Raw genomic sequence first — 691 nt, 5'->3', positions numbered from 1 at the left:
CCCCCCGACCCGAACCCTCGACAGAATTGGTTTTTAAATAAAGATATTCACAGAACTGTTTATTAAAGATATTTACAGAATTGTTTATTAAAAATATTAACAGAATTGGTTATTACAGAATTGATTATTAAGTAAAGATATTAACAGAACTGTTTATTAAATAAAGATATTGACAGAATTGGTTATTACAAAATTGATTATTAAATAACGATATTGACAGAATTGGTTTTTAAATAAAGATATTGACAGAATTTTTTATTAAATAATGTTATTGACAGAATTGGTTGTTAAATAAAGATATTGACAGAATTGGTTATTACAGATCTTATTATTATATAAAGATATTCACAGAATTGGTTATTGACTAAAGATATTGTCAGAATTGGTTTTTAAATAAAGATATGGACAGAATTGGTTATTACATAATTGATTATTAAATAAAGATATTGACAGAAATGTTTATTAAATAAAGATATTGACAGAACTGGTTTTAAATAAAAATGTTGACAGAATTGGTTTTTAAATAAATATATTCACAGAATTGTTTATGAAATAAAGATATTGACAGAATTGGTTTTTAAACAAAGATATTGACAGAATCGATTATTAAAGATACTGACAGAATTGTGTATTAAATAAGGACATTGAAAAATTGGTTTTTAAATAAAGATTTTGACAGAATTGGTTTTTA

Source organism: Grammomys surdaster, unplaced genomic scaffold, assembly GCF_004785775.1.
Source record: "Grammomys surdaster isolate TR1022 unplaced genomic scaffold, NIH_TR_1.0 314936, whole genome shotgun sequence".
Lineage (NCBI taxonomy): Eukaryota > Metazoa > Chordata > Mammalia > Rodentia > Muridae > Grammomys > Grammomys surdaster.
This window is presented reverse-complemented; position numbering follows the sequence as displayed.